This window comes from Panulirus ornatus, chromosome 64 (assembly GCF_036320965.1).
Source record: "Panulirus ornatus isolate Po-2019 chromosome 64, ASM3632096v1, whole genome shotgun sequence".
Taxonomy (NCBI): domain Eukaryota; kingdom Metazoa; phylum Arthropoda; class Malacostraca; order Decapoda; family Palinuridae; genus Panulirus; species Panulirus ornatus.
The window spans coordinates 655567-682889 of record NC_092287.1 but is presented as its reverse complement, the minus strand read 5'-3'; the positions used below and the strand labels follow the sequence as shown (position 1 = coordinate 682889).

Sequence of the window (27323 nt, the reverse complement as noted above, 5' to 3'; positions counted from 1 at the left end):
TGCACTATCGCTCTTCATACTTTCCCACTTAAACCGTCTATCCTTGACACAGTTTTGAAAACGTTTTTCGTAAAAGACGCATTAAAGTTCCTCTCGTCTTATTTGGCTCGAGATGCAGCCGTAATTAGTTCCTAGTCCTTCATGTTTAACCTGTTGTGCAGCTTGACTTTTTGTTATCGACACAAAGATTCTGGCCCAAGAGAGTCCGAGTTTAGGCAGAATAGATATAAAGAAACTAAACGAAATGAAAAAGATTCCATCTAAAATCAATCATAAGATATTAAGAAGATAATCAACAGAATTATATTCAGATTAATCAAGAAATAACAAAAGATATTCATCTGGTGACATAAAAAAGTATGAGTTAAGGAATTACCTTCATGAAAGCCCGCCCGGTGAAGAGCTCTTGACATGGAGTCCATCTGACACTATAACCTAGCACCAGCTGACACTATAACCTAGCACCAGCTGACACTATAACCTAGCACCAGCTGACACTATAACCTGGCACCAGCTGACACTATAACCTGGTACCAGCTGACACTATAACTTGGCACCAGCTGGTACTATAACCTAGCACCAAGAAAAACAATATCCCATATGGGAATGGAACTTATAAGCTCTGAAAATTCATTGGAGGGAAGGGTCGGCTCAGCACACAGAATCATTGGTGTTTGCTGGTAATTATCACAAAAATTAAGGAAATCGGCTGATGTAAAGGTAAACATAATGCATGACATAAAGGTAAACGTAATGCATGACATAAAGGTAACGTAATGCATGACATAAAGGTAAACGTAATGCATGACATAAAGGTAAACGTAATGCATGACATAAAGGTAACGTAATGCATGACAAAGAGAATTAGATAGCAGGAGAAAATGGGAGGAGGGAAGTAGGAAGGTAATGGTGAGTGTTCCAGACAGGGGCGTCCTCATGACTTGTTAGAGGCCACCATTAAAGCTTGGTATTATGCAAATGTAAGGGGACGCACACAAGACGACAACATGGAAAAATAACACGAATGAAGGAAGGTTATGCACGACGTGAGAGAGAGCATAGACTGAGCAAGAGACGCTAAGGTTCTAGATGACCTGGGTGTGGAGTTCAAGGTTCTAGATGACCTGGGTGTGGAGTTCAAGTTTCTAGATGACCTGGGTGTGGAGTTCAAGTTTCTAGATGACCTGGGTGTGGAGTTCAAGTTTCTAGATGACCTGGGTGTGGAGTTCAAGTTTCTAGATGACCTGGGTGTGGAGTTCAAGTTTCTAGATGACCTGGGCGGGACTCCTTGATTGCTCTAACTCAGGGAAATGGTTGAGTGAGTTGACTGGGATTCGTTGAGGGGTAGACTCCTCTTATCACCTGGGCATTAACTGAAGGATTACTGGTGACTGACTAATTGACCGATATAACCTTAATGCAAGAATCAGAATCATTATAAAGTATTCTTAAGGAGTTCACACAAGAAGATACAGTACTTAAGGTAGGGAATTACTGAGAACTGTGTGGCAAGATCTGCTCTAACTCCATGCAAGAAACTATGATGTTGGAAAAAAAGTACATGAAGAAAGGAATTGAATTTGGTGATAACATTAATGAAAATTGCTTTAGGAATATCATTAGAATCATTGCAGAGGGAAGAGGGAGGAAGAGGTGAGTGAGTTCCCTGAAGGGGACCTGACTGAGTGATGTGCTTGGTGAGTAACGCTAGATGTAATACACCACTGCGTCCTCTACAACACCAGTTGACCAATACTACATGTTCAGCAACACTAAATGTTCTGCAACACTACATGTTCAGCAACACTAAATGTTCTGCAACACTACATGTTCAGCAACACTAAATGTTGTGCAACACTAGGCACATGTAATATTGAATATTCTGTAACACTAGGTGCTCTGCAACATTAGGTGCCCGTAACACAAGATGTTGTGCAAGAACAGGTGTTCTACAACACTAGTTGACTACACAAGGTGCCATGTAGTACCAGATGCCATCTACAAATAGATGTTTTGCCTCACTACGTGTTCTCTTCCGACATCAGTCTTGATGAAAGTTAATCATATGTATCATACTCGAACTTCCAGGCTCAACTCCACCTCAGAAGACACCTCAGGTTTAACGTGCAGATATTATTGCCATGTACTGCAACACGTCTTGTGCAGGTCTGTACCAAGCACCTGCGTCGCTGTCATCATGCTGAACACAAGGCACATTGATAACATTATCACAGATCATTTGATTTCTTTTTTCTTCTATTCTATTCTTTTTCAACGTTTTTTGACAGCATGGATTCGACTGGTTCATGCTGTCGGTGATTTAAGAACAATAACATTGTACTAGAATAAAAAACTCAGAACTACATTAATGGTATGTTTAATTAAAACACTAGCAAAAGCGGCCATTAAGAATGCATTAGCAGCAATTACTATTAATTCATTTTTTCGTGCGATCAACAAAATTCGTACCCAGTGTACTGTATTTCTCTCACATAACCACAGCCACAGTGTCCACGCCTGGATGTCTGTTCCTGGACCTGACTTACCATCTTCCTTCACATTATACAATCATCCTTCTTTATCTATACATCATACAATCATCCATCTTTATCTATACATTATACAATCATCATATCGTTATCTTATAACACGGTTTAAGTCAGCCAAACTTGAATTTGTCATAGTTTCATTTCAGACCCAGCCATCGCTGGGAACTTGTTGTCTTAGAATAATTTGTGATGACCAAAAATATAAACAAGACATATGTTAAATCCAGGGAGGCTATAGAGCTCATTCTGCAGTTCATTTCCAGTTATTTTCTCCACAAATGTCAAGATAGTACGGAATCAACGAAAGACGAGTCTCTAATCAAACTTTCAATTTAAAATTTTCCTAAGCTACTATGTCCTGAGCGTTGCTTTATGTAAAATATATCATGACAGCTGAACACTGTATGATTGTTCACACTGCCCGGAGCTGGACGCCACTACAACACTGGCAATGTTTGTGCCTGCTTGATCCACACTCTGGCAGGCACGTCACGACCCTCGAGAAGAGCGCAACTCACGTTGTTTTCATAACTGATACTTTATGTTCTACGTCCTGGAAGTGTACGTACGTCAGCTGATGGTGTTAGTAGTGTCTCACACTACATATGGCCCAGAGAGCCAAGTCTGTGGGTCTTGTCTGTCTCACAGACGAGGCTGCATCTGTGAGACTCAAAAATTACTTTAGGTAAAAAATTTTCCCTGATGGTGGCCAGCTCGAGTATGTAGGTGTCTGCTTCTCTGATTTTCGTAAAACCTTCCTTTGAGTGGCGGGACACTGTGTGCGGTAATCCTACTATCCCATTCCCCATCCTATTATCCTGCTATCACAAAATCCTGATCCTGTATCTGGGTTCCTTCTAGTTACGTGACACACCGAGACTAAAGCCTCTCAGCTCCTTCAGCTCAATAACTCACTGTGTTCTGCTCCTCTCATCACAACCTTCTGTTTCGCTTACCACACATTCCCAGAGTCACGCATCTCTTTTCCTCACTGGTGAATGCCCATCGTCAAGCTGCCCCGGGATGTTCTTATCACTGAATGTTGTGGACATCTAGCGAATATCTCATGACCTTGAAGTAAACACGTACCCACTTCCTTAGGTCTTATCACAGCCCAAAACTGTATTCTATTATCATTCTATAGCCAAACCATATTATCCCCAGCAAGTTATAGCCAGCTTACAGTTTCCGAACATTATCTTTATAACCAAACAAAAGTAAACCATTTTTGTACCATAAGCAAGACAGAATGTTCCATTATCTTATTACAGCCAACCTGTCTAGATCATCCCTTCCCTACGTCATAAAAAGCTAGTACTCTCTCTCTCTCTCTCTCTCTCTCTCTCTCTCTCTCTCTCTCTCTCTCTCTCTCTCTCTCTCTCTCTCTATCTATCTATCTATCTATCTATCTATCTATCTCTCTATCTATCTATTTATCTCTCTCTCTCTCTAGTCTTTCTCTCTCGCTCTACTTCGTATTTACATTATGGGGAGGGAATGCAGTGAAGGGTTGAGCACCTGAAGGTTGAGGCTAGGAGGTGGAGGTTGAGGCTATCAGTGTTGTTATGGAGGCTGCTAGATATGGAGAAGAGGTGTGGCAGGGAAAGGGGGCCTGGGCGAGGCCGACAGACTAAAATAACCCCAGCAGCAACGGAGGGGTCCAGGGTCACTACCATATGACACTGATCACGTGTGACGCACACCTGTCCTGCCGTTTTGACACAGATCACGTGTGACACGCACATCTGTCCTGCTGTGTTGACACAGATCACGTGTGACACACACCTCTCCTGCCCTGTTGACACAGAGCCTGGTGAGAGCCATACACAAGGCTATATTCCCCGGCCATCACACGGCTCAGCAAGCCCCTACGTGAGTGTTGATTCTCTCGGACGAAACATAAAACTTTATATTTCTTTTTGAACATTCAGTCCACCCCTGACTCACTGCTAAATCTCGTCACTTGAAGGTAAGTACTCTCTCTCTCTCTCTCTCTCTCTCTCTCTCTCTCTCTCTCTCTCTCTCTCTCTCTCTCTTACTATATATATATATATATATATATTTTTTTTTTTTTTTTTTTTTTTTTTTATACTTTGTCGCTGTCTCCCGCGTCTGCGAGGTAGCGCAAGGAAACAGACGAAAGAAATGGCCCAACCCCCCCCCCCCCCCATACACATGTACATACACATGTCCACACACGTGTATACATACCTACACAGCTTTCCATGGTCCACCCCAGACGCCTCACATGCCTTGATTCACTCCACTGACAGCACGTCAACCCCTGTATACCACATCGCTCCAATTCACTCTATTCCTTGCCCTCCTTACACCCTCCTGCATGTTCAGGCCCCGATCACACAAAATCTTTTTCACTCCATCTTTCCACCTCCAATTTGGTCTCCCTCTTCTCCTCGTTCCCTCCACCTCCGACACATATATCCTCTTGGTCAATCTTTCCTCACTCATTCTCTCCATGTGCCCAAACCATTTCAAAACACCCTCTTCTGCTCTCTCAACCACGCTCTTTTTATTTCCACACATCTCTCTTACCCTTACGTTACTTACTCGATCAAACCACCTCACACCACACATTGTCCTCAAACATCTCATTTCCAGCACATCCATCCTCCTGCGCACAACTCTATCCATAGCCCACGCCTCGCAACCATACAACATTGTTGGAACCACTATTCCTTCAAACATACCCATTTTTGCTTTCCGAGATAATGTTCTCGACTTCCACACATTTTTCAAGGCTCCCAAAATTTTCGCCCCCTCCCCCACCCTATGATCCACTTCCGCTTCCATGGTTCCATCCGCTGACAGATCCACTCCCAGATATCTAAAACACTTCACTTCCTCCAGTTTTTCTCCATTCAAACTTACCTCCCAATTGACTTGACCCTCAACCCTACTGTACCTAATAACCTTGCTCTTATTCACATTTACTCTTAACTTTCTTCTTCCACACACTTTACCAAACTCAGTCACCAGCTTCTGCAGTTTCTCACATGAATCAGCCACCAGCGCTGTATCATCAGCGAACAACAACTGACTCACTTCCCAGGCTCTCTCATCCCCAACAGACTTCATACTTGCCCCTCTTTCCAGGACTCTTGCATTCACCTCCCTAACAACCCCATCCATAAACAAATTAAACAACCATGGAGACATCACACACCCCTGCCGCAAACCTACATTCACTGAGAACCAATCACTTTCCTCTCTTCCTACACGTACACATGCCTTACATCCTCGATAAAAACTTTTCACTGCTTCTAACAACTTGCCTCCCACACCATATATTCTTAATACCTTCCACAGAGCATCTCTATCAACTCTATCATATGCCTTCTCCAGATCCATAAATGCTACATACAAATCCATTTGCTTTTCTAAGTATTTTTTTTTTTTTTTTTTTTCCAAAAGAAGGAACAGAGAAGGGGGCCAGGTGAGGGTATTCCCTCAAAGGCCCAGTCCTCTGTTCTTAACGCTACCTCGCTATCGCGGGAAATGGCGAATAGTATGAAAAAAAAAAAAAAAAAAAATATATATATATATATATATATATATATATATATATATATATATATGTGTGTGTGTGTGTGTTTGTGTGTGTGTGTGTGTGTGTGTGTGTGTATGTGTGTGTGTGTGTGTGTGTGTATATGTGTGTGTGTGTGTGTGTGTGTGTGTGTGTGTGTGTGTGTGTGTGTGTGTGTGTGTGTGTGTGTGTGTGTGTGTGTGTGAGAATTAGCATCCTTCACACACCTCTTCGATAGTAACTATTAAAGCTGAGAGTATCTCCCGTTCCCATGTAGATTCACTTCTAGCTTCAGTTTGTAATGTAAGTAAGTGACTCTGGCATGAGATGGGTCTTAGGAAAAGCTACGAAAACTTGACAAGATTATCTGAACAGTATAGAATCCTTTTCACCTGACATTCGACACGAGGAGAGGCTGAAGTACATAGCCTTTCATCCTACTTCCTCATGTGAGACCAGGCAGGACTGGACTACGCCACAGATCTTATATATCCAAGCTCTGCCTCTGACCCCCTGAGGCCGCCGAGTCCTGGAATACATGACGCAACGGATGTGACATGAGGAAGAAGGTTCACGAGGCGAGAAACATCTCAGAGTTTGTGTGACAGTACGAGGTCAAAACATACACACAATTACACCGGTGACTGCAAGTAGAAGTTGGGTTGTGACATTCTACAATAAACAGTGACCAAAAACGGAATGTGGGCCCAGTGAGCCAGACTTGAATTGTATCTATCATAATAGATCTTTAGTCCACAGTCAGTTGTTGTTGTGGTTACTGGGTAGTGCATAGTACCTGCAGTAAATTCCAACAATATATTCACTGAGTGCCAAAGGCCAACGGATCTCAGGTTATCATCAGCCATTCATATCCACTCTGCAGTGTCCTTCTGCTGCCATCACAGCCACCACAATTACCAATGATGAGGTTATCTTCTCCAGGCTGGCGACGTGTGTGTATCAGTCTTACCAGCTTCCTCAGTGTGTCCTCCCTCGCCGGTGTAAACTTCCTTCGATGTCAAGAGCAAAAAAGATATTGCTCTGTCCTGGAGCAGCGCCGGCCTCCATGACTGCCACAGCAATTCCAGGTGACTGCAAGGTCTGGTCCCAGTGACACGACAGCCAGTCAACCATGCCATTACCTGTCGAGCAGAACTGCACCATCCTTGTATATGATGGCTTGATCTTTGACCTGACCTCTCTTGATCATGTCTGAGACCAGGCCATCATACTCAAATGCCATGTTCATTGACCTGATCAGTTTTAATTGCAGTTCCGGTCAGCAGTGACCCGACGACAGTTCACTGACTTAATAATTCACTAAAACTTTCTCCTGTAGAAAAAGGAAAACTACATCTAACCTTCATCGCTATCACGATAAGAGAGAAGACGAGCTCAGATGTTATCTGCTCCACAATTTGCAGTAACGTGACGAAAGAGCATCTTGACTTGTGCGTTTTATGTCCGGAATATATTAACGCAAGCGTCTTAACAACATGTCTGCCAACCCCGGCACTTAATGTCCTCTTCTAATACAACAGTGAAAAATTATCATCATAATGAAAAGAGACTTGCGTTCCCGGACACGTGTAAACACAAAGAAGCTATTTATCATCACAAAGCTTTTATGTCTTTTATCATTTATCTTACTTGATACATAAACATAAACCTTCATGCAGTACTCCTCAGTTACCTCACTTGCAACACATGAAATGTTTTTGCTAATCAATACACAAATTAGAATGCAAATTTATACCAGTACGTGGCTCGATTTCTAACATGTTCGTCCTCTCTGCTGTAGGTCTGTATGGTGTACGTGTGAAGTTTGTTATACATGATTCATGTGGTAATGCTCAGACGAGAATGCTTACACACGAACACACACACACACACACACACACACACACACACACACACACACACACACACACACACTCCAAGAGGTGACCATTTCCGTAGTGGTGATATATATATATATATATATATATATATATATATATATATATATATATATATATATATATATATATATATATATATATATATATATGGGTGTGGTATGTGTGTGGGGGAAGGGGGGGGGGGGTTACAGAGTTTGGTGATCGGTACAGATTACTGGCCTTGCTAGACAATGTCGTCTAGAAGCGACATCCCTAGTTACAACGAGGCCAATACCTCCAGAGGTCAATTATCATCATTATGCTACTACGTCAATTATCATAATTATGCTACTACGTCAAGATATTAGGTATCTTAATAAACTGGAGAAGCTCTCAGAAAGGACTGAGTGATATGAATGTTGAGGGTAGTATGACATAGACCACAAGACAGACCCTCCCCCGCGTATCGCCTTCGTCAACACGACAGTCTGGATGATGGTGGGGAAGCAGCGCTTGACACGGGACCTTCTCTATGGCGTGTGTAGCCTGAGATGTAACACAACCTTGACAGACACAGTCATGAAGTTTTACTTTATGGTTGTCATGCTTGTCAGCGTCATGACCCAAAACCCGTCTGAACACTTCATCTTACGCTACAATTGACTTCAGAAACATTATTCTGTGTAGGATTTTTTAAGCGATGGTTGTAGTTTGTAGCTACAATAACTGATGGGCTATAACCTGTTGTGTGGTGGTTGGTTGTGGCACGAGGAAGAATAATGACATCCTCTGCCGCAACTCAACTTGAACCAGAACAGACGGACGCCAGGCAGGCCACTCAAGTGTTGACACATCTGGTTAGAAGTGCTGCTTTGACGAAAGACATCTGGTGAGTCAGACAGGTGCGTCCTTGGCTTTACTCTCTCTCTCTCTCTCTCTCTCTCTCTCTCTCTCTCTCTCTCTCTCTCTCTCTCTCTCTCTCTCTCTCTCTCTCTCTCTTTCTCTCTCTCCTTACGTCGAGTGAGGGAGGCTGACCCGTGGTTCTGTTGTCTCTCACCTGAGGCAGACTGAGAGAGGTGGAGCCGTGGCTTGTTACCTCTCGCCTGAGGTAAGAGCGGAAGCAGTTCTCTGTCTGATTCTTGTGTAAGACGCGTTTTCTTCGACAATAAGCTGGTCTGCATCCGTCAACAACAAATGAGTTCCCTCGATGTGTGTGACACGACTGTCGAGTGTGCCGGCCTTACAGTGTCATCGTAAATGACACTACATACCATACGACACGTGTGACACTACATACCATACGACACGTGTGACACTACATACCATACGACACGTGTGACACTACATACCATACGACACGTGTGACACTACAGCCTCTGTACTGGTTATCATAATGACCCGCCTGTGTTGATGGTGTGCTCATCATACTGAAACTATCAGTCAGAACCACCAGTTTACACTGACCCACCAGTTTACAATGACCCACCACTCTACACTGACCCACCACTCTACACTGACGCAGCAAATTTCGTTAAGTAAGGCTACGTCAGGTTTGGAGACAGTCGTTAGAACATGGTGTTGACGATCACACGCTCTGCAGACATCGTCAGCTCAACACCTTCAGACATTTATCATCATCGTTTTTTCACAACCATCTTCTTGAACGAAACTCCGTCCCATTTCAGCCAAACTTTTCTCTGGTCAGCAACACACAGGCAGGAGGAAGGAGCAGTGCAAGTTCAGCTCTTACTTTATTTTCCGTTTGCTTCCTGATGATGATGGGATCTTTTATAACCCTCGTAGATGTAAGCTCATAATGGATGCTTTGATGGTCCGAGCTCAGTTTAATTAAATGAATTAATTTATACTGTAACTCCTTTTGAAGTGATTATCATGGAATACTGGAAACAAAAGAGCCAGGCAGAGGGAGATGAAACAGTTCGCCATATTGGACCAACCCAATGTGGTAAACTCCCTTCGAAACACTGCGTTATTCCTGGTGGTGTCGGCCTTCTGAGAATTTATAAACAATACCATTGATTATTGTTCATGTGTAGAAAAATGAAATAAATCGATGTATCATCGAGGAACTCCACGACGAACGTGGATGAAAAACACAGATTTTCAGAGTCCACGTCATATTCCTCTTGTACAAGATCTGGGTTAATCTGGAGGTAATTGGGCCAGTGACATTTGGAGGCAGTAATCCCCTAGTGCACCTGGGGGAGCTGCAGCCACGACTGGGATTACCTTTCCTCTGTATCACACACACACACACACACACACACACACACACACGCACACACACACACACACACACACACACACACACACACACACACACCTGGCCTTCATCTCCTCCAGTATACCAGTTACCTCAATGAAGAACCGTGAAGAATTAGTCATATAAAGCTGAAGTTATGAAGATAGTAAATACGATGTTGTCATGCAGGACATGTGTTCAGTCTTGCCCATGTGAGCCGCCTCCGGCCCACATAGCCTTCAGGACGAGGCAAAACCGAAACGTCAACACCAAAGGAGTGTGTGGCCACGACCAACACGAGTCACACAACCACTTACTTTTTGATGAGGCCAACAACACCAGGATGCAACATCACCAACACCAGGATGCAACATCACCAACACCAGGATGCAACATCACCAACACCAGGATGCAACATCACCAACACCAGGATGCAACATCACCAACACCAGGATGCAACATCACCAACACCAGGATGCAACATCACCAACACCAGGATGCAACATCACCAACACAAGGATGCAACACCACCAACACAAGGATGCAACATCACCAACACCAGGATGCAACACCACCAACACCAGAGTGCAACAGTGAAGTTGTTTAATCCTTTGAGCACACGATGGCACAACCCTGAGCCAGATGATACGATCTTTGAGCACGATGGTACAACTCGAACATGATGGTCTTACCCTTGAGTATGACGTCCTGGCCCTTAAGGATTAGGACAAGGGCCAGGCTACCACACTCAAGGCTCGCACCGTCGTGCTCCAGGTTCGCATCTCAGTTTACTATGGTCACATTATTTCCAACTGTTATCATAACTGGACTTTCACTCACTGATGTAATGCCAACCCCACAGTGGTGGCACTGTGATCTGTACAGTAGACAGTGGTGATCAAGTCAGTGGCGCACTGTTATCATTGTAGTGGTCACAAATGACACTCTGGTCAGTGTTGCTACTCAGATGTTCATCATAACGAAGGAGAAAATGCACTTTCGTCAGCAATCTGTGTCAGCAACAGATCTTGTAACTCTTCATGGCGTACTTGCCACCAACAAGGTTGGCTCTGTACATGTCAACCATCAGCACATTCTGCCCTAAATGGCACTAGTTACTGGCGAGTCCAGTCATCATCCTGCTAACCCCAGTTGTGTTGTGAGGCTAAGTCGATGAGGAGGATTGATAATAAAGGCTCGTGACTGGGCTGTTCCTGCTTGTTAAACCCGGCTTGACGGACCACACCAGATCACCCTAGGCTGGGTAGTTCACCCACAGGAAAACCAGTTGTTCATCCTTCTCTCAAGGCTAGTCAATACACAACTACCAGGCTTAGGTTAGAGTGAATATATATATATATATATATATATATATATATATATATATATATATATATATATATATATATATATGTGTGTGTGTGTGTGTGTGTGTGTGTGTGTGTGTGTGACCTACAGTCATACGCTCTACACACCAGAAGATCCAGACTCCTCACGGTACTAAACTGCACAGTGATACGCCGGGCTGTCGTGAGCAGCCAGCAGGTGCCTCAGATGCTGTTATGTTACACAGGTCTGTGGACAACCCATGTCACGACCTTTATATCTGATACTTCTCGCTCAATACACACCTTTGCCACAAACGAAAAGCTAATCTCACTCATTCACTTTCCAACCATAATGTTTGTGTCTTTTTTCAACACTGTCTAATTCATGATAGATGTCTGCGTTTATGTGTGTAATTATGTCTGTCTGATTACTGTTTATATGTGAGTATAGTGAGGGAGGTTTACACTCGTTGGACTTCGTCTTTTGTCGCTGTTGTTTTGTTGTTGTTGTTGTTGTCATAACTGTAAGGGAGGTCTTGTACACTCGAGTGATCCCAATTCATGAAACGTTCTCTACCATCAAAAAGATTTTCAACCTCTATATACCGTCTACATCAATCATCACCCAGCTCATCATGTGTAGTTATTTCCCTCATACCATATATGTACTTCTTTACATATCTGCTCACATGTTTCTGCCTTACTTTCATGTTACAAACTTTGGTGGTTCTATCTTTGTGGTTTTCTAAGAACTGTTCAATGTTGACGTCATCAAACTGATTTAAACACTGAAATTTGTGATCATGTCACCCATTACTCTTCTCTCTTCTATGGTGAAGAAATTAATGACCTCTACTTTCTCACAGTAACTCAGTTTTGCTTGATTATGGCATCATCTTTGTTGCCACCCTTAGCTCTTCATGCTCCTTCATTTATAGTTAAACCTGATGATAATATTCTAGTTTTGCACTTACGTAGATATGGAAGAACCTGCAGGTTACTCTTCCATGTTCTACACACATGATACATGTGCTGGCCAGCGGCGGACACCTTGTCTCCTTTACTGTTCTCCTCAGACACAGTTGTGGTGACAAGCTACGTACAATATCGGCCGCCATGTTCCTCTCTCACACAAGTTCTTGTGGGTTATTTCCTGCTAGTTACATTCTCACTGACACCTTCCTCAACTCTCTTACATTCTCATTACTTGCTATTTACATGGGTTCAGATCCATCAACGATACATCTGACCCAGCCTAGGTCAGGTGTGTGTGTGTGTGTGTGTGTGTGTGTGTGTGTGTGCGTGTATTTAGAATGACAGATATAATACATTATAGGACAGAACATTGCACGTTTGCTGAACCAGACAGAAAGACAACATTATCTTAGGTTAGTGTCTGCGTCACTGAAGCTAGCAATGCCGGCCCTCCACCCCTACTGGCTGGTCTGCGGAAAACCCCGCAAAGCAGAAAGCTGAGCAAAACATGCTAACCTGAAAATTCCGAATCTTACCAAAGCCTGGAATTAGCTGCGAATCCTCTCTACACATTTTCTGTGGCCATCAGTCCTTGAACTGAAGCAGGTCTCGACAGCACACCGTTTTCTGTGGTAGTTACCCTCATCACTAAATCTCATTAAGCATCGTAATTTAGATTATTCATCATAGCTAGATGAGTTCGTAATCCCTTCCTCCCAAGCGATCAAGAGTGTTTACCATAATATCAATTATACCATGTATAAATATAGTACCAAAGCCTATCTGTAAATGAAGATTGTTATTCAGCCACTTTACACGTTTTTGGACTGATAGGCATTTTCTGCTCTAACGTACAGTTAAAATTCGTCGAAATACAGACTATTAACTAGGGGGATATATTTTTGATCCCTGACAAGCCCCAAAGCAATTACCGGGAATAGTCGTTTGAGGTAACAACTGGTGTCAGCTGGATGACTGACCTTTCTTCCATCAGGCAAACTTTGATCAGCAATTAATTGAATTTTTGGTTTTCGTTCGAGTCAATGGTTGTTAGCCACATGAGGGAACGCTGCTGGAAAACTGTTATAGCCTTCAGCATGGTTGAACAAGAGGCGGCTGAGCAGTGAAGTGTACTGGTCTCGACCTACAGAAATCCCACACTACACCACGCCCACACTACCCCATCGTCCTACACCACGCCCACATTACCCCATCGTCCTACACCACGCCCACATTACCCCACCGCCCACTCCAATGGCGCCCTTTACGATGATTTGTTTGTCAACATGACTTAAGTCATTGATGCGCACAGACCCTATGTGTAATAAAGGGTCTCACTAGACATTTGACATTCTCCTATCAGTATGAAACAAAAAAATAATACAAAAAATATGTACGTGAGCGATCACCTATATGTACTGTACGGAGAGGGAGGCCTACACTCATGGGACCCCCATCTCTTCAAATTCTTCTTGTGTCATACAACTTTTTAAACTTCAGCACGCTGCCCGCATTCGTTATCTCATAATTAAGTTTATTTCATTCTTCCATCACTCTTACACTGAAAAGTATCATATATCTTTTCTAGAAAGTTTTTGTTTAATTTCATTCTGTGGTATGGTTCCGAGAACTGTTCAGTCTATGCCATCAAGCTGAAAGGTGGGCAACTCAGTGCACAGTCTCTGGTCTGTCTCTGTAACTCAGCTCTTAACTCCGGCATCATCTTTGTTGACCTTCTCTAGACTTTCTCTATCAGCTCATTGTACTACTTTAGGTGCGATGACCAAACTTGAGAAGCATACTCTAATATTGGTCTAACCTAGGATGCGAACAGCTTGATGAATATTTTCTTAACCTTATTACTGAATGTTATTCTAATATTTACCAGCGAAGACTTTGTCTCTTTTACTGATCTCCAGATGTGGGACTCTGGCGACAGGTTAGTCACGACGTCAACTTCCGAGCCGCTCCCACCAGCAGGTTCCTGCAACTTATTTCCTTCTAGACAATATTCACACTGAGGTCTTCTTTCACCGTATCCCATCCTCATTACTTTTGCATTTATTAGGATTGAATTTCCTCAGCGATGTATCAGATCACCCTCGGAGATTGTTTAGGTCACTTTGTAGGTGGATGCCTTTCTCCTCACTTTTCCTCTCCGTCATTGTTTTGGCATCATCTGTAAACAGAGATCAAGAAGAGCAATGGTCCCAGAATAGACCCCTGTGGCACGCCGCTAAAGACCTCATTTCAAGAGGGTTCCTTTGACATGCGTCCTTTGTTGTCCTCCCGTAATATGATCTGACCATCGAAGTAGCTTTCGCCCTACTCCTTTGTGCGTCATTACCTAGTTATACTGTGCAGGTAAGGAGCTCCACATTGGTGGGGCTCCAACTCTTGACCCATCTCTAACATCATACAACTCGTTAACTTCTCTGTTGTCCGCATTTACTATTTCCTCGTTTAGTTCATTCTATTCAGCCACCACCATTATAGCATAAAGTACATCTTCACATCCTTTGTAACAAGTTCTTTCTTAACTTCATCATGTCCTCTGGTCGCTCTAACCTGCGTCTGTCGTGGAACTGTTCAGTATCAACTTCATCAAACTGAACTTATAACTTGAAGGTTGTGATCACGTAACCCTCACTTTCCTCTCATCCACGATGTGCGTGTGTATGTGTGAGTGTGTGTGTGTGTGTGTGTGTGTGTGTGTGTGTGTGTGTGTGTGTGTGTATGTATGTATGTGTGTGTGTGTGTGTGTGTGTGTGTGTGTGTGTGTGTGTGTGTGTATGTGTGAGTGTGTGTGTGTGTGTGTGTGTGTGTGTGTGTGTGTGTGCATGTATGTATGTATGTGTGTGTGTGTGTGTGTGTGTGTGTGTGTGTGTGTGTGTAAAAGCAGAGTCTATGAGCCACATGGAGAGGATCCCAGCTTGGGCGGACCATCACATTATCCCGAGCCAGCGGAGCGAGGATGGCCCCGCCGGCCGTAGCCTCCGTCGGCACAAAAGGAAGTAATTTAGTTGGTGGTGGTGAGTGATGGCATCGGGTGGCAGGTTGAGCGGCAGCTTCCCATGTCTCTCACCTCCCACAACCCTCAGAAAAGATTTAATTGAAGAACTGCGACACGGAAACACTCTTGCTGCTCTGGCTTCATATCTCAAAGCCTTTGTATTTCCAGTCTAGATCTGCCGGCTCCACTAAAATGCGACACATTTATACCATCAACCTGGATCAATATATCGCAGAGCAAGAGAGAGATATTCCTGGCAAGAACGCCTCCCTCTCTAGTCACTGTTCACTGGATTTACTCTTCCTTTGCTCTCCTTCTCTTTCATCTTCTGTATAGAACTATGAGTCACACCACACCTGAGGCACACAGTATGCATGGTCATGGATCTGTCCAGACCCATTATGTCCCTGGTAATTGGTCAGTGTCACAGACCAGGGTAAATGTTTTTTTCTTTATCATAAGTTACGGTTTTACATAGCCGTAATCTATGACTGTGATATAAAGACAGATAGATCTCCTAAAACCTGGTGTTCTGTGGTGTATTGCAACTCAGGCCTATTCATACCTGGTGGTCTGTGGTACAGTGTCACTTGGGTCTGTTTATACCTGGTGGTCTGTGATGACTCTCTTGTTACGGACGGTACATTGTATTATGAGCAGGGTACTGTACCAATATTATGAGCAGGGTACTGTACCAACCTGCGGTGACAGCACGCTCTCTCATAATTCTTAATCTTTATTTTCTGAGTAACGTCAGACTGTGCTCGGCTCCTTGCTGCTTATATCTCGTATATGCTAATGTGATGTGTCGAGTGGAGAGCATTACCCGACTGACTGCAAGACACGTACCAACGATGAAACACAAGAAAATTTATATAATCTTCGTCGTCCTCAGTGGGCCGTGCTTTTTCCTTTCTTGCTTGTCACTCAGCCCTGAGCTTACACTAATTACTGAACGTTAAACTCTGCAGGAAATACGGAAGAGCCTGAAGTTTATTCTCACTTTTCTTGAGTGGATTTTCCTCGTGTGTTAAGTCAAGCAGGATAGTGTAGCAAGATTCATTCTAGTAAACCTGAGGCACAAACTCTTTTTAACGCACAACAAACCTGGCGCCTTATATTGTGAGCGCCCCAAGCAATTCTTGGTAATTCCTCTCAGAGTCCTTATCTTCCTCCTGCAGGAAATATTCAGGTGTTGCAGACCTTCCAGATCCATGGTACTATTGGCCAGAATCACAATGTTTACAACCACAACTGTGTTGTGTTCTGTCCCGGGCTATTGTAACGTACCACCGGCCAGCCAGGCTCAGGCTATTCTCTCCCACTTCACAATAATCATAACTTGATCATGACCCTATTCGCTGGTTACAATAGATAGTTGGAAAAGTTAGTGTTAATCTTAATAAACTTACATGGTATGTATATCCTGTTAACAATGTATTAATGATCACTACTATCACATGTATACATGGTATGTATATTATGTTAACAAGCTTTTTCCATTCATAAATTATACCGCACTGCTCTTTTGTGGTGAACATACTTTATCCCTGTTAATTTTGTTTATCTAGTTATCAGCAATATAGCCAGAGACCACAGGGGAAAACTAGAGATACCTTTGAGTCAAAATTCTGTGTATAATGAAGTTTTTGACACTCGATAATTATAATCGAAGGGTGTATGTGTGTGTATGTGTGTGTGTTTGTGTGTAATTATAATCGAAGGGTGTATGTGTGTGTATGTGTGTGTGTTTGTGTGTAATTATAATCGAAGGGTGTATGTGTGTGTATGTGTGTGTGTTTGTGTATAATTACCGTCTTTGTTCTGTGAGGGAGGGGAGTTTACCCCCCTCCCTCCAGCCTCTTGAATATCCTCCACTATCAACCTTTTCATCTTCTGTATGATGTCCATATTCACAATGTCATTTTCCAAGTTGCAACTGACCTCCTCTGGACATTCTCTATGAGTTCCTTGTACTTCTTTTCAGTGTGGTGATAAGAATCTGACTCACATATCTCCTGAATGTCGCAGAAGGCGACTCACAAGGGCGAGACAGGGGCCTGGAGTTCCTCCCCTCTCGTATTATAATTTAAAAAAAGTGTCTTTTTCTCTCATGATGTCATCTTTTACTGAAGTACATTGTTGTGGCGGGAAACGACGTACAGTTATAAAAAAGATTAATAACTAATTTATCATATATTCACAGAACGCTCCTTTTGTGACTCTACTGCAGTTCTGAGGCTGCGCTCCACGCAGGAGCAGGGGAACAATAGACTCCTTTGGAGCGATAAGGTCGTCGATGTGGCTGTTCCCATTCTCGTCCAGTAACTAAATGATAGTCGCATGAAAGGTGACTTTCCATTCGCGGTGCAACCACTTGCAGGCGGAGCCCGGTAACACCAACGAATATCTTTTTTTCATACTGACACCGAGAAGCTTGGTGGTCGACATGGCTTGGAAGGAGGCGCCTGATGGTGAGGTGGCCCAGGTCTGGAGACGGTCTTGGATATTCTCGAGGACAATGTGGTCAGAAAAGCTGTTGTCAACGTTGGTGCTGGTGGCAGGGTCGCTGACGTCCCTCCATCAGAAGATATATACATTACAACATCGTTTATGTGTCGACTGGAGGACTGGAAGGTGTGGGTGATCACTATCTGTGTTACACTCGTTTTGCCCCGTCGCTTAACCTTGTATATATGTACCATGTATTTTACTACTATCTATGTACACACACACACACACACACACACACACACCTTAGCCCAGGCTAGACTAGGTACCCATTTATCGATGGTCCCCTAAGGAACGATGAACAGCCGGGTTAGCTGTAGGCAGACAACCGCGCCTTGGATTCGAAACGATCGAGCCCGACTCCAGGCTGGCCCATGTCACATTACGACCCGTACGTGTACGTGCGTGAGGGTGTGCGTGAGTATCCTTCCTCGTCTCCTTGAAGATATATAGAAACTATAATAATGACAACAACGCTCACAGGGCGGCGTCTCTGCAAAACTTAATTCCCACCTTGGCGGGAGCGCCAGCCTATAATTCCCCGCCCGCCTGGTACACATAACTTGAGGCTAACCTGGTTACACACCTCGTGCAGTAGCAGCAGACGCTAGTTTTTGCTACTTCTCCTCCGCTGCTGCTGCTGCTACCTTTGATTAGTTGCTGTGTTGCAAGATGCCGCTGGGACGGGTCAGACCCTCACACTCGGCCTTGTGCAACGTCTGTGCTTTGTGATGTGTGACTTAAGCGGTACAACGATAACATGTTTAGTGTCGCTGGTCACGAAATCTGTAACGCTTCGGACGTGACGAAATGACCGAGCACACATCTGTGACAGTAACCTACTGTCTGGCTCACGTCATGACGAGCAGTATTTCAAACCAAGTGTGTCGTGACCTAGTGACACATCACAAGTCTCTAGCAGTAGAAACCAAGTGGTCTCGGCCCACAACGTGGTAGTTCTCGTGAGCTGCGCACGTCTTATGAACCTCAGTAAGTTTAATCGTTTCACTGACTGTTCAGTGATTCAATGTTTGGGTAACGTAAGAATAAATGTTTCTAAACATGTAATGATCATGATAAGATCACAACCACTACCAAGTGCTACCAAGTCCTATGGTCATGACATCACAACCATCCACCCTAACCTAAGAAATCACAACCGCACTACATAGTGCTTGACCTACAGCCAGACTGTCTTCAGTGCTTGTTATTTGCCAGATTGAGTTAAATTCCCGTGACATAATTAGATTAGCGAGGTAATGGTGAGCGGATTACCGTGGTGTCTCCATCAATTACGAATTATCCACAGGTCAGGGCCGTCTGTCGAAAGTGTCAAAATATAACTATCTATCAATACTGTACGGAGAGGGAGTCCTACACTCGTGGGGCCCCATCTTAAACTTTCTCTGCTGTCATACAGTTTCTAAATCATGCAATGTATGCTGTCCCGGCCTGACCAACAAATCCCATGACAGCCGACGAAACGAGATGCGTTTGTTTAGCTTAGAAAAGAAAAGGTTAAGATCTGATCTAATAAAGGTGTTTAAAATCATTAAAGGATTCGATAATCTCGGTCTAACCAACTACTTAAGGAGGATTCGTCTGATATCACTCGTAGCAATGGCTACAAGCTCGTGGGCAAACGTCTTACCTCGAATGAGACGAAACACTTTTTCTTAAAATTGTTTACATTTGGAATGATTTCCCAGTCTGGGGAACTGAGAGCAGCGCCGTAGATACGTTCACACTTGATCAATATTGAGCTTCATATCCACGACTAACATTATTTGCTCCACCTTAGCTATACGACAAATGTACAGGTTATCCTCTTTGAAAAATGTGTTTGTCATTCTGCTCTTACCACATCAATGTATGAGTCTATTCCCTTCCCCTATCACTAACAGCCTCGTTAGGACCCAACGGTCTGTTACTGTCTGATTTCAGTTGTATTAAGATGTTTCATGATATGATATGGCTTCTACTTTTTCTATATTCGCATCTTTCGATAAATGTGTTTGTGTGTGTGTGTGTGTGTGTGTGTGTGTGTGTGTGTGTGTGTGTGTGTGTGTGTGTGCGTTTTTTGTAAGTAAATTCCGCCATAAAGTGAAAGTATCGTTTCATTGACACATCCGTAACACGTCTGGGGTATAGGGAGGGTCCAGAGGTCATATCTTGCAAGTGGTCAGTAGTTCAGTGGTACCCCGCCTTCCACTGACCCCGTAATATGTTATCTTTAACCTTATCCACAGGTCGTGCCAGGGAGAAGTGTGTTACATGTGTTGGGAAGTGAGCGTTGCAGGTGTTGGGAAGTGAGTGTTGCAGGTGTTGGAAAGTGTGTTACAGGTGTTGGAAAGTGAGTGTTGCAAGGTGACTCTCGAGCCTGAGACCAGATGGTTTTGCCTTCTGGTATTTGATGCTCCTCACCTCTTCACCAGGGTACGACTCCTGGGCATGATACACTGACATTTGACCTGGTTTTCAAAATCAGGTCAAAGGCATCATACACAAGGGTCGAACCGCTGTGTTCAATGGTCATACCGTCGTGTTCAATGGTCGCACCGTCGTGTTCAAGTTTCACACCGTTGTGTTCAAGGGTCGCACCGTCGTGTTCAAGGGGTGAAACACCTATAACTTGTGCTAACGACTGTGGTGTGCACAACGGGTCATTAAGTAATAATGTGTGTACTTGTCTACTTCAGCAGCAAGACTGTGTAACTCTACCGTCTTATCATCTGTCAGACTCTTATAATCTCTCCTCATGCAACACGCTGATCCATTTCCTCATGCAACACGCTGATCCATCTCCTCATGCAACACGCTGATCCATCTCCTCATGCAACACGCTGATCCATCTCCTCATGCAACACGCTGATCCATCTCCTCATGCAACACGCTGATCCATCTCCTCATGCAACACGCTGATCCATCTCCTCATGCAACACGCTGATCCATCACTTCCTGAGCAACGGATAACGTCAAGAATTTCTCGATTTTCCCAACGGGTGGAAAGTGGATTTGCTCTCTACTGTCCAAAACTCTGTCTCTCTCTCTCTCTCTCTCTCTCTCTCTCTCTCTCTCTCTCTCTCTCTCTCTCTCTCTCTCTCTATCTATCTATCTATCTGTATATACATATATATATATATATATATATATATATATATATATATATATATATATATATATATATATATTCTTTTTCATACTATTCGCCATTTCCCGCGTTAGCGAGGTAGCGTTAAGAACAGAGGACTGGACCTTTGAGGGAATATCCTCACCTGCCCCCTTCTCTGTTCCTTCTTTTGAAAAATTAGAAAAAAGAAGAAAAAAAATCGAGAGGGGAGGATTTCCAGCCCCCCGCTCCCAACATACAGGTGTCGTTCTTGAACATACAGGTGGCGTCCTTTAACATACAAGTGGCGTCCTTGAACATACAGGTGCCGTCCTTGAACATACAGGTGGCGTCCTTTAACATACAGGTGGCGTCCTTGAACATACAGGTGCCGTCCTTGAACATACAGGTGCCGTCCTTTAACATACAGGTGCCGTCCTTGAACGTACAGGTGGCGTCCTTTAACATACAAGTGGCGTCCTTGAACATACAGGTGCCGTCCTTGAACATACAGGTGGCGTCCTTGAACATACAGGTGGCGTTCTTGAACATGGCGGAACGCTAGCGTTATGGTCCCAGCCTTTGACCTGATCGTTAAGGGTCAGTTCAAAGTTCAGGCTATCATACGGACTGGTCGTATCGTGGTGGTCAGGGGTCGTACCGTCCAGATGAGAGTACGTTAACCACTACAACAATCATTTTCTTCATCAACAATTTGATCAAGTTAACAAGCAGTTTGTCTCCCTGAATTCTTGGCCATTAAATGTCCCTCATCACCCCTGGATGGCGCGCGCTGTTGTTATTCTCATGGTGTAGTGAATCAGATCCTGACTACCTACAAAACCACCTGACACCTAATGACATTCTTACACAGGTCACGCCTGTCTGCCAATGACGTCACTCTGTGTGTATGTGTGTGTATGTGTGCGTGTGTGTGTGTATGTGTGTGTGTGTGTGTGTGTGTGTGTGTGTGTGTGTGTGTGTGTGTGTGTGTGTGTGTGTGTGTTTAAGTTTTCTTGGCAGCTCTGGACTGGCCAGTGGTACTTTAGGCTTATGAGATGATAGACAGATGGATGAATTTATAGACTAATAGATGAACAAACAGATAGATATGAGGAGTGTGTGTGTGTGAGAGAGAGAGAGAGAGAGAGTAAGAGAGAGGGATTCAGGGACTCGCTCCTGGTTCACCTAGACTGATCAACTTTATCATAAGTTTTCTACTGATATCATCATAACTTTTTCCTGACTGTCAAAATTTTCATGTCAAAGTATTGTCCTTTATCTTGTTACTTTGTTGTCATGCGTAGATCATTATACGTCTATTCTTTTCTCCTGTTTTTATGGCTATAAATCGCAGTCATTTATTCTCACATGGTATATGATACACGCCATCTTCCAATCTTCTCGTAAAGTGCTTATAAATTCTCTAAGTCTATGTGATTGGTAATCATACGACACAGCAGGACTCAAGTTTGATTCTGTTCACAAGTTATTGCGAGCAATCTTGTGTTGCTTGTGATAAAAGTCTCACATACATACAGGTCGTCACTTGGCTGGAGAGAGATATATTCTCAGTCCAGTCTTGGAACACCAATGTCTCGTATGTCATGACTCGTGAGAACTTTAAATTTACTTTCACTTTCCCGGATGAGTCCTCCATACATTGCGTCAGTAGTCTACGTCTTAACTACACATATTTTTCTTCGTTAAATTTCCATTTATAAACTTTACCAACGTCTTTTAGCACCTTTATCAGCCTCTAATCCTATCCTTCTGTTTACTCGTATCGACAGTAAATCATCATGATATATTTTACTTCTGCGTCTACGTCCAATATCGTTATAATAAAGAGAAGTCCTGCACATGGCTTCCCCTCGACTCCTGAGACAACCAGACAACATACAGTGCTACCTTGTAGGAGAACGCCTCACCTCCTCCTCTGACACACAACTTACATTCAATCAAAACATTAAGACCCAATATAGCAGGTAAAGCCATCACCCACAACAAAATTAATACCATCGGTGGTAAACAGCTCGATATATGTAAATGTTTTGCAGGTGTTTGTGTGGGGCAGGCAGCAGGTGTTGGCTGGGAGCCAGCGGCCTCCCTTGCAGGTGGGATCTGAAGACTGTTCCACTTCCCCCCACACAACCTGACGCACGCAGATACGCACATACCACATCTCTCAAGATTCACACTACACCACACGATCGTTTTCTTCCATTGATGTTTCCACTTCTTTCATACATTTTCTTATCCAATTTTCATCATTATAACATTAAAGACATAAACAAAAACTGTAGAACACTCACGGTCGAACGAATATCAGGATGATTCTGTTTCAACTCCACGTGACCGTCTGTTTTAGGATCCCCTGTACTCAGCCTTGTCAGTGGGCCTCAGCACAGGTAAGAGTGTCGATGTAGGCGATGCTTTAGGTCAGGTAGATGAACACATTCCACCACTTGCTGAACTTCTCAGTGAAAGTTCCCACGACTCAAGATCAATGGATTTGCAAGTAGAGTTAAGTTCTTCCTGCCGCTGGTGGATTAGTTTGTCTTCTTGGACACAGCTCACTAAATGTCGGACAAGTTGTTCAACAGTCACCAGCGGCGGGGTTCACCAGGCTGACGCACGTCACCTGCCACCGTCCAAACAGACAGACAGCTGACGAGCGCACTAGTTCTCAGGCAAGTTCACCAGGTAGCAACTAAACTTCACCAGCTCTCGAAGTTCGCCAAGATATGGTCACATGCGTACTATCCAGGTTCACGAAGCCTCTACCAAGTTCACCAGGTAGAGAAAATCTACGAGATAGGTGGTGAGGGGTGGGAGAGGGGTGGCCAATGGGTTGGGGGGGAGAGAAGCAAGGAGCCCGAGAATGTGTGCTGTGGGGCGGGAGGCGGGGAGCGAACGGATACCTCCCTGCTGAAGACTGAGGCGACGCCGACTGGCTGGCCCTCTTCCTGCATCCCAAGACAACCATGGTACTAACTGCCTGCCTTGCTCGACCCCTCGACCCTGGACGCCCCCTGCAGCACTGCCAGCTTACTCAGCTAAGGCCAAGAGCACACGTTACCCACTAACACCAAGGTCGTCAACATTAACCTCAAGTACTGTTGATAAATGTTACTTCATTGGGTCGAGGACAGCGGATACTCACATAGCCTGAGTATAAAGGTTACACACACGCACGTATACTCACATGCCTGAATGTAGGATATTCATAAAGCAGGACAGACATGACTTCCCGAGACTGATATGAACGTCTTCACCTCAGGATAAGGGTAGGTGACCAATTCCTACACCAGGGGAGGAAGGTTATTCCTGAGTGTGAAGTGCTTCTGTAGCGAAGGATGGAGGTCATTCATCAAGACAGAGATTCATGGTCAATGCCAAGGATACCGATCCTTCGTCAAGGCCAATTATATAAACCTATGATACCACAAGGCCGACCAAGGACAGATATTAACTCACTAGAGGCAAATATAGATCTTGTTGACCTCTAAGTTGACCCCTGAACCACGCTCAGTGACATGGCAGTCGACATGAAAAGTCAAGATATCACATGCATCATACTCCAACGCTAACCTAACCTAATTGTGAATTAACGCGTAGCTAACGTTACCAGGAACTACTGCAACCTCATCGAACTTACTCCAACCTAACCAAACATAACCAGTCAAACAGTCTAACCAAATGCAACTAGTTCAGCATAACCCAGCACAAACCAGCAAATTCACACACACACACACACACACACACACACACCCACACACGCCGTCAACCAGCCAGCTACCTACAACATACATCATGTCGGTATCCATCAATATTCATGGAGCTTCATAAAGTGGTCACCTGACAACATTCTAACCTTCTCATCGGTAACAGGAACAGGAAGTGGAAGACTGCAGCGCCAAGCCTCCCTCAGGTACGCTACCAACAGCAGAACGTACGTACATAGAAGATGGAAACAATAACTTAATTATAACTTTCTCTTTACATCAACCGTGGTGTAATCATCACAAGTTATGTCTCAAAATCAAAGCTAAGCACATCATGTAGGAAGGCATGTTGATCCATATAACGAATTGCTTGGCATTCTGGCCACCTAGCTAGCTAGGGTGGGGTTGGTGGGGTGGGGGTGGGGGGGATAACAAGGTCACCAAGGGCAACAGGGTCTACAACGAAGCAATGATTGTCGCTCCACCCACTCCAGGTAGGTGGCCACTGTAACAGCTGAGCGTAAATATCCGGGAAATGCCACTCTTTGTTACCGTTCCAAGGAAAGCATGTCTATAAACAATAAATATTACGTTTCCAAACACTATATCTATCTATCTATATCTATCTATCTATCTATCTATCTATCTATCTATATATATATATATATATATATATATATATATATATATATATGACAGCTAGAGACTGAGTATGAACGAATGTGGCCTTTGTTGTCTTTTCCTGGCGCTACCTCGCGTGCGCGCGGGGGGAGAGGGGTGCTATTTCATGTGTGGCGGGGTGGCGATGTAAATGGATGAAGACAGCAAGTATGAATATATACATGTGTATATATATGTATACGTCTGAGTATGTGTATGTATGTATACTTTGAAATATATAGGCATGTATACGTGCGTGTGTGGGCGTATATATATATATATATATATATATATATATATATATATATATATATATATATATATATATATATATATATATATATATATATATATATATAATTTGCCCTTCCCGCTTAGTGATGTATCAACAGGGACACAGAAACATGATGTCATTTGCATACATCCGTTCTCTAACTGTCATCTACAATGAACCGCAACCAGAGTTAACCATCCTAAGCCAAATCCCATACACCACTTCATGGCTTACCTTCACCACTTTATGTCATGGTTTATCCATCGGACGGTACGTTGCCCCCCCGTATACCACATTCATCCAATTCATTCTATCTAATGCCCGCCTCTCGCCCCTCACAAAGTTCCGGCACCGATACCCCTAAACCTCCTCCACTTCATCCTCCACCTCCTTATCAGCCTCCCCTGCTCCCTCCACTTCTGACGCATGTATCCTCTGAGCCAGGTGTAAATATCATCAAAACCGTTGGGTGGTGGGAGCAGGATGGTTATGGGCCGATAATGTGATTTAAATGTTGGTAAGACGACCTAGTGTTCCCTGACCTACTCTCGCTAACCAACACACCAACAGTAGCAGCAGCTAACACCGAGAGAGAGAGAGAGAGAGAGAGAGAGAGAGAGAGAGAGAGAGAGAGAGAGAGAGAGAGAGAGAGAGAGAGAGAGAGAGAATGGCTCTTCTCACGTTGGTCTACGGAACCGACTTCATGCTTGCGTCGTATTTTTACGTGTGTTTCCAGACTTTTTTTTCAGCAACCTTTGAGTTGTCTTTACCGAACACTGTCAGAGGCTTTGGTGTCATCCAGCAAGGGTAAGTGAGTGTGTCCTTCGTGATACAGCCAGCTGGAGTGGCGGCGGTATGCGTGCGCTTATCGTGACACGAACACTTGCTAACTTGCTGCCATCAGAAGACTATAATGATTACCAAATAATCATTAAATATAAAAGTCATCATAAACATAATGATCTACAGCAAGATTTATTCACTTCGTGTTTCTTCTCTTGTTCATGTGGTACAAGTGGCATGGTGTGAAATTATTCATTAAAGTCTCTGTTCTCTGACCTTCGGGGGTTGATTACGGAAGTGTTTCAAGAAAAAGATAATACGTTACCAAATAATGTTCAAACATATTCATACTGTTCTCACTGGACTGTATACATGTTGGGTAGGGAGCTCCCGTGGTCTTACAATCAGTCTGCAGGTTTAGAAATTATCGGACTCGGGTTCGAATCCAAGCCAGGGTGGTCGGCTTACAGTCACCCAAGCCATTCATCCTCCCTTTTGACGCTGGTCGGTAAAAGGGAAGAAAACGTAAGCTGAGGAAGATAAGCTGTCCTCCTCACTTCCACGAGCATCACCAACTCGTACTTTTCTTTTCCTAGGTGAGCTGAAGATCCACAGTACTGGAGCGGAACCCCGGTACTGAATACCAGCCTTCGTCTCTCCAGTTGACCTTTTTACGGTGTGGCAGCTACCGCGCGCCAGGAGGTGA

General features: G+C 43.8%; 1 protein-coding gene across 3 annotated transcripts in view; it reads right to left on the bottom strand.

The window, feature by feature from the left end:
- The window catches only part of LOC139746214 (octopamine receptor beta-2R-like), a 413324-nt gene extending 389212 nt beyond the window's left edge, over window positions 1–24112 (bottom strand). For 2 of the 3 annotated variants that reach the window (XR_011712112.1, XR_011712110.1), the window contains exon 1: window positions 23488–23619. The gene's annotated coding sequence lies outside the window, so the exon portion shown is untranslated. Of the gene's footprint in view, window positions 1–23487 lie in introns of all 3 variants that reach the window. The other variant, XM_071657180.1, reaches the window with a different exon arrangement.
- Between the last annotated feature and the right edge of the window lie 3211 nt (window positions 24113–27323).